General features: G+C 50.1%; 1 protein-coding gene across 10 annotated transcripts in view; it reads right to left on the reverse strand.

The window, feature by feature from the left end:
• PTPRF (protein tyrosine phosphatase receptor type F) overlaps positions 1–12,215 on the reverse strand; it is a 756,588-nt gene that overhangs the window by 490,248 nt on the left and 254,125 nt on the right. For 2 of the 10 annotated variants that reach the window (XM_086953203.1, XM_086953200.1), the window contains exon 1: positions 5,092–5,592. The exons of the other annotated variants lie outside the window; for them this stretch is intronic. The gene's annotated coding sequence lies outside the window, so the exon portion shown is untranslated. Of the gene's footprint in view, positions 1–5,091; positions 5,593–12,215 lie in introns of those variants that run through there. 10 annotated transcript variants of the gene reach the window in all.

The following is a 12,215-nucleotide window of genomic DNA, read 5'->3' on the forward strand; positions in this document are numbered from 1 at the left end:
CCAGAGAGCAAATGACTCTCTAAAGGATTTCCCTTCCCCTGCAACGCTTGAAAGAAACGTACCTTCTGTGCCACTGCCAGGGCACAAAACAGCGCCCGATAGAGACCCGTTTCGAGGCCTGCCGGTGCTCAGACCCGGCCCACTTAAAGCCCAGTCTAGCAGTATGGTACCAAATGTAATGAACTGATTATACATTATGAACAAATAAATAAATGCTTAAAAAAATGCAGAAATAAGATAATTGTGGCTCAGATAGTGATTAGGCCAGTTATGAATTTTGGTTCGAAGTGAACAGTGCACACCGTATCCAAGTCCGCGTAATAGTTCTATTTTCCTAGTTTATGTAACATGTCGACGACAGAACACGCAGCGGTTGAGCACCACTTTATCATGAAAAGATTTCATTTGAGGAGAAATAGCAACAGGAAATTAAAGGAGTGCACCTCTCAATAAAAGACTGACCTGTAGCGATGCCACGCCCCACATCTGCCCTGAACGCCTGCTCAGACAGCTGAGTGTGTCAATGCACTTGATGAAGAGCAGGGTGTGTGCGCAGGTGTCTTGAACAATGGTGCACCAATAGAAGGAAGGGCCACCCTTGTATGGAGGTGGCTCGGCGAGTTAAAGCACCTGCTGCAGAGCTGTGTGTTCCTGAGTGTGTCAATGCACTTGATGAAGAGCAGGGTGTGTGCGCAGGTGTCTTGAACAATGGTGCACCAATAGAAGGAAGGGCCACCCTTGTATGGAGGTGGCTCGGCGAGTTAAAGCACCTGCTGCAGAGCTGTGTGTTCCTGAGTGTGTCAATGCACTTGATGAAGAGCAGGGTGTGTGCGCAGGTGTCTTGAACAATGGCGCACCAATAGAAGGAAGGGCCACCCTTGTATGGAGGTGGCTCGGCGAGTTAAAGCACCTGCTGCAGAGCTGTGTGTTCCAGCAGCAAAGACCAAATAAAACACACATCCGCCCCTCAATACGGAACAATCAAATTGCGGATTGTCCGCAACGCTTTTCTTTCCTCATTAATGCCTCTAGGGGTGTGTCCTTCAGTGGTGTCAGTCATTTCTGTGGAAGGAGTGTGGTACCCCTGGGAGGTTTGAGTCTCCAGTCACCCACGGTTTTCCCAGTAGCAGATAACGTAGGTGCGATTTTTTTTTTTTTTTAAGAGTTTTATATAGTGCGAACTTGACCTGAATCGGGTATCAGAGCGCTTTACATAGCACCAGTTGCATTACATGAGGACACATTCATTTTTTTTGTTAGGCATGGGGAGATTAAGTGAATTGCCCAGAATCACAAGATGTTCCGCGTCATTGCTGAGACTCGAACTCGGTTCCCCACGTTCGAGGTCGACCGCCCTAGCAGTTCGGCCTACTCTTGTCATGTCTACAGAGTTTTAGGTACCGCCTGTGGTTGGGTTGGGGTGGGGTGGACAGGCAACACGGGTCGGGACCTTCGGCTGTGTGGAACCACCAGCCCTCTACGGTAACAAACGATTCCCACAAGTCCCTCCTGAGCTGCAGGGAAGACAGAACGAATTCCGCGGAGGACTCAACCCCAGGCACGCGAAAAGTAAAACGTGTAACACAGCTTAAATATGTAGGGCTGGAGGGTGCGGGCGGTGGAGGTTTATATCTGCGGGAAACAAGAACCTGAATTCTGCATATTCATCATCGCAGAGCTAGCGCCTTGAGTCTGGACACCTGGCGCAGGGCGTTATTTCTAGAATTCATCCACGAATGGCAGAGGAAGAGGTCCTTGGGTGTCTTTGGGCATGGTTGGCCTGCTGTACCGCCTCGCTTTACATGTTTACATGTAGCACAAAACACTCTCCCTGGCGGTTGTCAGCTCCTAAATATGATTTTTCGGAAGTCGGATTCATAGCTGTGTGTAATTTCATCTCACAATGATTTGGCGTTGGGGTAGACGGACTGTGAGCCGGGGACTGCAGCGCTAATAAGAACTATGGGGCATATGTACAAGGAAGTGGCGTAGCGCAGTGTTAGCCTCCTTGGCTTAATGCCTCACTCCGCCACTTCTGAAACGCAAGGCGGCACCATATTTACAACTTAAAGTGGAGCCTTGCGTTTCCTCCTGCGATGGCGCGAAGTTTAGCAAATTAGCGCCAACGCAGGCACCTATGCACCATGGCGCAAGGGTGTCTGCGTGCAGGGGAGAATGGTTTGTGTGTAGGAAGCTGTCCCTTCCTGCGCATAAGCAATCCTGAAATGCCATTTAGTCACTCATGTGTCACATTAAAGTCACAAAATTGTGGTTTTTTTTTTAAAATGTATGTACAGGAAGGCAGAGCTTCCTGTACATAAACAATCCATGGCATTTTGCTTCTTCCATGTCTGCTGCACAAGGCAAAACACATGGAAAAACAAGAAGAAATGTATTTCTCCTCGTTTCGACAACTTAACACCAGGTTTTACCTATATACGATACTCCAGGTGAACCCCCCCAGAGCTAGATACGATACTCCAGGTGAACCCCCCAGAGCTAGACAATACTCCGGGTGTACCCTCCAGACCTAGACATGATACTCCAGGTGACCCCCCCAGACCTAGACACGATACTCCAGGTGAACCCCCAGACATGGACACGATACTCCAGGTGAACCCCCCCAGACCTAGGCACGATACTCCAGGTGAACCCCCCCAGACCTAGACACGATACTCCAGGTGAACCCCCCCAGACCTAGACACGATACTCCAGGTGAACCCCCCCCAGACTTAGACACGATACACCAGGTGAACCCCCCAGAGCTAGACACGATACTCCAGGTGAACCCCCAGACATGGACACGATACTCCAGGTGAACCCCCCCAGACCTAGGCACGATACCTAGACACGATACACCAGGTGAACCCCCCAGAGCTAGACACGATACTCCAGGTGAACCCCCAGACATGGACAAGATACTCCAGATGAACCCCCCCAGACCTAGGCACGATACTCCAGGTGAACCCCCCAGACCTAGGCACGATACTCCAGGTGAACCCCCCAGAGCTAGACACGATACTCCAGGTGAACCCCCCCCAGACCTAGACACGGTACTCCAGGTGAACCCCCAGACATGGACATGATACTCCAGGTGAACTCCCCCAGACCTAGGCACGATACTCCAGGTGAACCCCCCCAGACCTAGACACGATACTCCAGGTGAACTCCCCCAGACCTAGACACGATACTCCAGGTGAACCCCCAGACATGGACACGATACTCCAGGTGAACCCCCCCAGACCTAGACACGATACTCCAGGTGAACCCCCAGACATGGACACGATACTCCAGGTGAACCCCCAGACATGGACACGATACTCCAGGTGAACCCCCCAGACCTAGGCACGATACTCCAGGTGAACCCCCCCAGACCTAGACACGATACTCCAGGTGAACCCCCCCCAGACTATCGTGAACCCCTCCAGACCTAGGCATGATACTCCAGGTGAACCCCTCCAGACCTGGGCACGATACTCCAGGTGAACCACTCCAGACCTGGGCACGAAACTCCAGGTGAACCCCCCCAGACCTAGGCATGATACTCCAGGTGAACCCCCCAGACCTAGATACGATACTCCAGGTGAACCCCCCAGACCTAGATACGATACTCCAGGTGAACCCTCCAGACATAGACCTGATACTCCAGGTGAACCCCCCACCCCTAGACACAAGACTCGAAATGAGGCCAAAGGCTTTGGCAGCACTCGGGGTGTGGCCCACAAATCTGGTCAGAATACTAGGAGTTCTCCAGCACCACTGCAGACAAGTCTGACTGCGCCCCAGCCCCGCCGGCCTTGGGGAATCTTAATCTCCCACTTGAGAAAGCGAGAAGGGGGCAGTGGTGTGTCTCAAAGTCGGCGTCCCACACAACCAGGTTGCTGCTCATACAAACGGTGTTCGAATAACTGTCACACCTCTTGAGTGCAGCACATTTTAAATATATTTAATTGTGGACAAATCACAACAGCCAATATGCAAGTTGGACAGATCTTGATGTTGTAGCTACAAAGTGGATGTACACAGCGCACACCAGAGCCCGAGAGGCCGGATACACCTCCAGTGTGAGCTCTAAAGGGGTCATTTATCGATCAACGCACGTGTACTCGACTTCCTGTTCTACTGCAGGTGGTACAAGTGCGCTCAACACGTGAGTTTGCACGGCTCTTTGAAAAGTGTGCTGCTTAGTTATAATAAACAAAACGCTTCGCCTCTCTTAGGGCCATGCATCCGAGGCTACTCTTGCAAACCGATCTCTGCAGCAGGCGCTCGCGCCGACCGAGCTATGCCTTCCAACACTGGTCGTTCACCCACAAACACTGAACCGAGCCCGGCCAGGGTTTGGAGACAGCAGGGCTGGCCTTGTTCCCTCAGACTCCAGATAGCTCAGCGGGTATCCTGGCGTGCCATGACCCTGATGCAAGGGAGGCGGGGGCCCTAGCCCCTCCCTGAGTTTGGCTAAGCTGATATGACGCGGTGTTAGCCCCAGACGCTTGCGCACCGGTGCCAATGTACCTGATGATGCACTACTGTCACCTACATCCCAAAGCAGGCCCGTCCCCACCCTACAGCGCTGCCCCTGGGCGGACGAACGCCCCACAGCTTGTAATGTCAGACCCTGGAATCACCAGGCGACGGTCACTCCCGGCGCACCAAACACACAGGTGAGCTGGGGCAACGCCGAGAGAACCGGTGAGTCCTGAGACAGCGAGTGCAAACAAGCAGCACTGTTTACACACCAGGTACGGAGTACAACACCCTGTTTGTTGGTAAACACGCTGTTACACACAGGGCTGCCCTGGACTGGCGTCTCTTACCTGCCACTCAACATATTTGTAAAGCGTCCTCGCGCTGACACTGCCGTTGCATTGACTCCCTGCCCCCTTTGTAACATATTCTTGTCTGTCTTTGTCTCCCAGAGCCTTTCTGATAACCAACCACTGCTTAATCCAAGAACGCCCACATTACTCCAGTGTTTACCAACACCATGCCTTGCCCAGCTCATAGAAGCCGCTTTCCCTAATGTTCGGCGCTGTGGGCCCTCAATCTGGGAACGGTTTTACAAATAAAAGAATGAAGGCGTGTACTCACCAAAGACCACCGAATCTCCGTCTACCTGGGCAGTAGGGGGGTCGCCACCCTCGGTGCCCGGCCGGGCATGGCGGGAGGGGGAACCAGTCCTGAGGCGCGAGGAGGGGGCGCCGCCGATCAGGGAACCCCGAACCCTCAGCCTTCCAAAGCCGGCACCTTGTCAACACTCAACAGGTATCGCCTCCAAAAAGTTTGATTTGACGGGGTTACCCTTTTTTCCGTCTCGAGCGGCTTGAACTAGGCCGCAAAGAAGAAAAGCGCTGGGGGAACAAACACCGATTTGTGAAAGTCCAGGAAACACGGGCTGAAGTTTGCACCGGGCTCCAGGGCGCAGAAAGTGTCCCCCAGAAAAGCAAGAGGCAGGAATCCGTCGACCCTCGGCAAGCAGGAAGGAGTCAGGGGTGCTGTAAAGCGGGGTTCGTCGGACGCTCCTCCGGCGCCTCTGCCTTTCCCCGTCGGGCACCTCCGGATCCTGAGCCGGCGCCGCGCACCTGTCCAACCGGTCGGACGGGAGGGTGGAAGGGCGGGCGAAGAGTCTCCACCCCCAGACGTCAGACCCGAGCTGCCCGGCCTAGGCGGGGCCTGGCGGCCAACCTGATCCGCCCCTCCCTCCCACAGGCGTGCGCCGACCTGGCCGGCTCAAGGTGTGAACTGGGGGGAGCCCCGAACACCTTAATGCTCACCACCCCAGGCAGTGAGGGCTGGGCAGTGAGGGCTGGGCAGTGCCCACCCGCCCGCTTCACCCTAGAATGACTGGCCCGGATCACAGGGGGCACCCCTCAGGCCTGAAAGTAACTTTTCAAAAGTAATCTGGAACTTTTCTAAAGTAACTGAAAACGTGGCACCCGTGATGCTTCTGGTACGGCGTGCTAAGGACAGGGGGGCTATTGTAGGTCGAGCCTATCGGGGCGGAAGTGGTCTGGCCTCAAATACTCTACTGTGAATTTATCAAGGATTTACAGCCGCTCATTGTTTACCATTGGCTGGTTCTATTGTCGCTCATTTGCTTGTTTCCTATTCGATGGCATTCATTGTCCCAGTGTGTCCATCTTGTGTTTGTCCCTCCCCTGGAGCGCAGCCTCTTTACAATCTCTGGAAGTACAGCTACCCACACAAAGTTAGCCCATCAGAACTGGTCAAAGAAAATATGGTTAACTCAGAGTAATCTACGACAAGTCGTATTAGGATTAGACATATTCAGATTACAGGTAAATTCCTAGTTCTGCTCATGTCATGGCAGGATGCTCTGACTGTCTCAAAGAATGAAGGTGGTTTTTAAAAAGCTACACAATAGCGCAATGATTCTATACCCAACGCTGCGTTCTGGGATGCCAAACTGGCTTGTAATCATAAAATCTCCCTGAAATATAGTTGAACCACTCACCTCTTGAAAACGGGTTGTGGTAAAGCTCTGCTCGGAACCAGACCGCGGCCTCAAACTCTACTGAGAATTTCCACCCTATCACAGGACTGCCCTTCCTTATCAGCATCTTCTCAAAATCACAGCCAGCTTTGATTCGGTGGGCCATAACATCCTCTGTCTTCTTGAAGAAGGAGCGGTTATTACGAACACCGCACTATTATGGTGTGAATTCTCTCTAAGACTGGTATCAATCTGTAAAAGTTGTCCATTTTCTCTCTAAAACGAATCAGTGTAACCTTTAGGGTATATTGGGGTCCGTATTGGCCCCCACACCGAACAAAATCTGCGCTGGACCCCTTGGGTGCCCACGGATCGAACTACGATTCAGTCTGACCTTTACACAGATGAACCTGTTATACTTAGGTGACCACAAAACACTGACCGCTCAGTCCTAAACTTCTGTTCTCACAAACTCTCAAAGTGACTGAGGAGCAGACACCTGAAGTGGAAGAACTAAAAATCTGAATTTCATATTTTACCAATCAGAAATTGTCATATAAATGAAAATGATATACTCATAATACTGCCTCAAACTGTGGATTCAGTCGAAATCTTTACAAGTCATCTCAGAAGAGAAACCTAACCTTGAAGCGAACACTAAAAAACTGGGTAAAGAGGCATTTTTGCAAGTACAAACCTACATTCTGGGGGCCTAAATGTTGAAGTAAAATCCTATCCTGCCAGGACTACAGAATGGCCTTCGGATGGACATTGAGGTGCTCGGTGCCCTTAAAGGTGGCCCCTCTGCTGCAGGAGGCAGCCTCCAGTCCCTGCACAGAGGACCGCGTCGCTCCAGTCTTCTCCTTCTAAGAATGGCTCTCGATCAAGACAAGATGCACTTGTAAACGGCCTGTTTAGCATACAAGGCTCTAAACCCAAACATCTTTCGCTGCAAAGGACCCTTTCTGGGTGTTAGCTGATGGTCCAGAAAAAAAGTACAATATCACCTACAGATTTAATGATTCGACAAAGGAGGATTCCCCACCACCCCAATTCCTAGACCGTGAGCCGAAACGATGTAACTCTTTACCAGCCTTCATCAGGCTCCTTAACGCCTTCAACCTTTAAATTCACCCATGAACAGGCCCCGTCTGAGAAATATGTCAATGAAGAATATTCTTTTCTTGTAGATTGAAATCCCCTTGTTGGCTACATGAGAACATGCCCCCCTCCTCCAATTTGGCCATGAGGGCCAGGGCCTGAAGAGTCCGCCTATTGGAACCTTCACCACCCTTAAAGAGGGATTGGATCCAGCATTTCATCGTGACTGTCCGTGGATCACCTGAGATTCCATCCACAGGCACTGGCGACATTCCACACACTTTGTGAACTTCACCAGTGACGAGCTTAGTGCAACAAAGCAGGTGCGAGGTGAGATGCAAGCTCTATCGAAAGCCAAACACAATGTGAAACTCAATCTGAGGAGCTCCGCCCGACATGTGCCGGGTCCCCAGGGTCCAGGCGCTCAGGCATGTGAATGAAAGTTGCTGCCCCTTCCTCACCTGCAGGTGGTACTGGTTGACGGCACTCCATGTGGGTGGCAGCATGGACCAGAAGTCTTGGGATAGGCTACGGCACAGGTTCCTGGGTAGGGCAAAACCAGAATGCCGCAGAACCAGAGGATCATAGAGATGAGGCCTGGATCTACCGCGAGACCGAATTTCAAGTTTTGAGTAATGTTCCTTAACCCCTTCGATGCTGATGACGAGCTGATGACGGGCGTGTGCGGATGACGAGCTGAGCTCGTCATCTAACGCAGCTTTTTGAAAAAAGCAGCGTAGCGCAAAAATATGCGCCGCAGCGATGAGGTTAAGGTGCACAGAGCTCGGACCTTTGTGCAGGGCTCTCGAGTGGTGCTGGGACAGTTTTCTGAGTGGGGGTGCTGCCATTATTAAGATTTAGGCTGGATCCAAGCCAAAAAACAAATGTAGCAAATGAGCCACGCCCATTCCGCAGGAGTGCAAAGGGTGTGGCCTGTAGCTGTGGTGCATTCGGGAGCTCGTGTGGCAGCGCAAAGTCACCTTTTATGTTGCAATGGGCACTCAATGTGCACAGAGGTGCACCTGTAGTGATAAAACCATGAAGCAAACAAATGAAGTTTCAGGGAAGTAAAGGGTCTTGATTTGGTTTGATCCTATAGAAATATTTGCTTCCATCACACTTCAGGATTAGAAAATAATGTGCTTCGTTTGCGTTTTCCTGATTGCTGATATATTTCGAAATATGTGTACCTTCACAGGTATTTAAAGGTTGTTGTGTGTCTCGAAAAAATGACACCTAGCCTTTCTTTTCACTTCCTCTGTACCCAAGCGAGATTGTCATCTTCACAAAATTCTCTCACTTTGCAGTCAGAGAAAGAAAACACAAGTTTTGTTCTTGTCAGAGTAAGCAGCAACTTGTCAGAAGACACAGACTTACTGTGGAACTCTGCCTTTGGCACTGAAACGGGACAAGAAAACACAGAATTCAAAGGCGTCTTTGTCTATTCAACTTCTGAACTCCAGCGTGGGTATTTTGGAGGTGCACTGCCCCCCCCCCCTCCTTCCCTCCACACCCATACCCCTACTCCCAGCGCCTACGGGGCTCTCTGTTGCTTGCCTTTGAACCCTTGTGGTGTGATGACCCACCCTTGCAGCTGGAAGAGTCGGCCATGCAGCAGGTTTTCATTTGTTGCTGTGTGTCACACTGCCCCACAAAGGAGGTCTTTTCATCGCCCTTGCTCGGGGCCCAAGAAGGACATCCCTGGGGAAGGACAGCCCTTCATTAACATTCCTTCCTGCTTCTGGCCATTCCTACACCTGCCTCAATGCAGCTCAGAGCAAGTGGCCTCCTAGATACGCATCACTTGTGTCCCCCTATTCTGAATGAACCCCCCTTGTTCATCAGGTGCCCGCCGTTCCCGCCCCACACATGTGCGATAGATTCCTAGTTGGCTCTGTCGCGACCTCGGCATTCCTCCTCTCCCCAGGCCCTTGCGGAGCTACATTGGCTCCCCATAGTGCATAGGATTTATTTTAAATCTCTGCGTTGTGTTTAACCTCATGGGTGCTGCTGACGAGCTCAGCTCGTCACGGCCGTTGGAACGTTCGCACGCGGGGCTAATTTCCCCGCTGTGCTGAACGTTCCAAAAACGGTTGCGGCCGTGACGAGCTGAGCTCGTCATGAGGGCAGCTCTGCTGCTCTTCATGACGAGCTGAGCTCGTCACCAGCACGGCGGCGCTGCGCCCCCCCCCCCCCGCAGCGAAGGGGTTAAGGCACTGCATGGTTTTGGTCCCATACCATTGCAGCGTACATTTTGCAGGTATGCCCCTTCCTGCTGCCTTCGATCCTCTTCAGCTTTTCTGGTGAAAGGCCCCCTGACTAGAAGAGCCACGTTGGGGGGGGGGTCAAGCTTTTAGTGTTGCCGCTGCAAGACTTTGGAACAAGCTACCACTGGAACTGCAACAGATAAACGAGCTTTTGCCCTTCCGTAAACAAATAAAAACTTGTCCCTTTTCAAAAATCTGACCTCCAGCTGCTAAGATTACAGTTGTCTATTACTGTTTTTTCAGATCACAGTTTACAGTGTTTCTTCCCTCTTTTAGCGGCAGGATGCCCGATGGGTTGCAGTGCGCTTTACAAATCTTGTTTACATTACATTACATTCCCTCAGTTTGGGGGCAGTCAGTCGCTGGGCGCCTGCCCAGAGCACCCCTGGACGTAGCAGACGCTAATGGTGCAGGTGAACGAGAGAATGTGCCTCGCGGTGAGAAAACAGCTGCAAGGAGCTATTTGGCAGCAAGAGTAATCCGGCGGCATGTCGGCGGTAATGGGGCTGTAAGCGCAGCAAATGCAGTTTAGAGCGTAACAGAAAACAGGGGAAGAGAAAAAGAGCAGATATCAGATGCTCGAACGGGTCTGATGATGAACAGTCTGGGATGAGAGGTGCCCAACCAACCAAGACCGAAGCGGGGGAAATTGGGACTGTCGTGGCCAATCCGCGCCCTGCCAGGGTGAAGCAGCATCGCACCGGTGGTAAATGTGGGTTTCCACAGAGGGCGGCATCGTGGACTGACCTATAGGAACTATCAGGCACATGCACCAATATTGCTTTTTGCGATTCCTTAATTGCGAAAAATAAGGAATCGCAATTAAGGAATTGTAAAATGCAATGCATCAAGAAATCGCTAAATAAATTGCGATTTCTTAATATTCCTTAATTGCGACTCGCAAATTAAGGAATATCTCCCCATTCATTCCTATTGGCCTAGAGACCCAGAGGAATGAATGGGAAGACATTCTCAATTTGCGATTAGCAATTAGCGAATGGCAAATTGAGAATGCGATTTTAAGGGTGCAGGGGTGTCCAAAGGACACCCTGTTGCACCCCTGAAATCAATCTGTGCACATATGTTGTGCACACACATGCCCTAAGGGCATGTGTGTGCACAACATGAAACTTTGAAAAATGCACAAAAGTGCATTTTTCAAAGTTTTCGCAAATTACCATGAGGTTCAACCTCATGGTAATTTGCTCCCCCTAATTGCAAAATCGCAATTTTTTAAAGTTGCATGCATTGCATTTAAGGAATCGCAAAATGCGATTCCTTAAATGCAATCGCAATTTGAGAATTCGCAAATATTTGCGAATTCCCAAATTGCAAGGGCCTTCACCCTTCATGCATTCCAAAAGCAGATTTTGATATCGCAAATGGCCGAGTTTTGCGATTCGCACCGTTTGCGATCGTAAAATCCTTTGATGCATGTGCCTGTATGTAGCAAAAAAGTCCTGATGATGATCCCACTGTATCTTAGAGCGCAGGATCGAAACGTCAACCTTTTATAGTAGTTATACAGTATAACCATTGTGTACCAATTGCTGTTTGTACTACTCTGCGCACAAAAGGAGGTAGGTCCTGGTGGGGCTGAGGGAGGGCTGGACCGTTTATAAATCTAAGCACACACAAAAGTGCCACCTTCTCAAACTACTTACAATATAATTTCAACTAGGGCCAAATAAACAATTTCATTAAATCTGGTCCGGTATATTTATTTATACCTTATATATACCGGACCAGATTTAATGAAATTGTTTATTTGGCCCTAGTTGAAATTATATTGTAAGTAGTTTGAGAAGGGGGCACTTTTGTGTGTGCTTAGTTTGTACTACTCTGGCAAAACACTTGCATTCCTGATCTAAAAGTGTCCAGTTTGCTCTTTCTCTCTTTTGCCTGAAAACCTTTCCTTTTTCACAATCACTTCTCATTTCGCTATTCTTTCTGCTCTGTGGTAAGGCACAGGATTGTGCTCCTTATATTTTTTGTAATGTTATTTATGCACTAAACAAACTTTATCATTGTTAAAATAAATTCCATGTCCGGCTGGGCTTGGATAAATACTTAAGCAGCTCATCAAGGCTTGTCTTAATATCAATATGTTATATCTCTAAACTGTTGTGGACCACTGTCCTTTTGCAATTGATTGAAACCCTTGGTCCATAGCCAATTATAGGGTCGCCCTTGTTGCTCCTAAAAACTGTATGTAGCAGGGGGCACCAGACTATGTGGCAGGATGGACTAAATTGTGCAACAAGAGAAGGCAAATTATGTGGCATAATATTGCACATTTTTTGATAGTTGTACTCCATTTTTTGCAAGTTTTCCACATGATAACACTGTCTGGGAAAATATGTCACCTCATTGGTACCGGTTGAACAACCAAA

Source organism: Lissotriton vulgaris, chromosome 1_2 (genome assembly GCF_964263255.1).
Source record: "Lissotriton vulgaris chromosome 1_2, aLisVul1.2, whole genome shotgun sequence".
NCBI lineage: Eukaryota > Metazoa > Chordata > Amphibia > Caudata > Salamandridae > Lissotriton > Lissotriton vulgaris.